This window comes from Elephantulus edwardii, unplaced genomic scaffold (assembly GCF_000299155.1).
Source record: "Elephantulus edwardii isolate Elephantulus edwardi_28Jun2011 unplaced genomic scaffold, EleEdw1.0 scaffold00037, whole genome shotgun sequence".
NCBI classification, from domain to species: Eukaryota; Metazoa; Chordata; class Mammalia; order Macroscelidea; family Macroscelididae; genus Elephantulus; species Elephantulus edwardii.
In genome coordinates this window covers 16,039,673-16,040,164 of record NW_006399787.1, presented here as the reverse complement: position 1 = coordinate 16,040,164, position 492 = coordinate 16,039,673, and positions in this window count along the sequence as shown.

Here is a 492-nt window from a genome sequence, read left to right as displayed (position 1 = left end):
CCAAGACATATCTCCAAGACATGTTCTTTTGTCAGTCTACGGGATATTCAGTCCTCTCCTCCAACATCACAGCTCAAAGGCATCAATTCTTCTGTCATCCTTATTCACTTTCCAGCTCTCTGAAGGTGATAGGGAAGGCCATGGCCTGAATCAGGGATTGGTAATTAAACTTGCCAGATTCCTGTACCAGGAGCAGAATGGAGTCCGAAGCCCGATGTTTCATTCCTGGAGTATTTGTTTGGGGTTACCTCCGCAGCGGGGGGGGCCCTTTGCCCAGGGATCCCCCTCACGCCCACGTCTGGGCCCGCTTCTCCCGGCCGCCAGCAGGAGGCGCCCGCGGCGACCCCGGCACAGCGCGCACCCGCGGGACGCCGGCAGAGGGGGCGGAGGGAGAGGAGAGGAGGAGCTGGAGGGGGCGCGGCTTCTCCCTCGTCCCTCCCGGGCGCCGGGCATCGTTCTCGGCCGGGCCCAGGGCTGGCGGCCGGCGAGGGT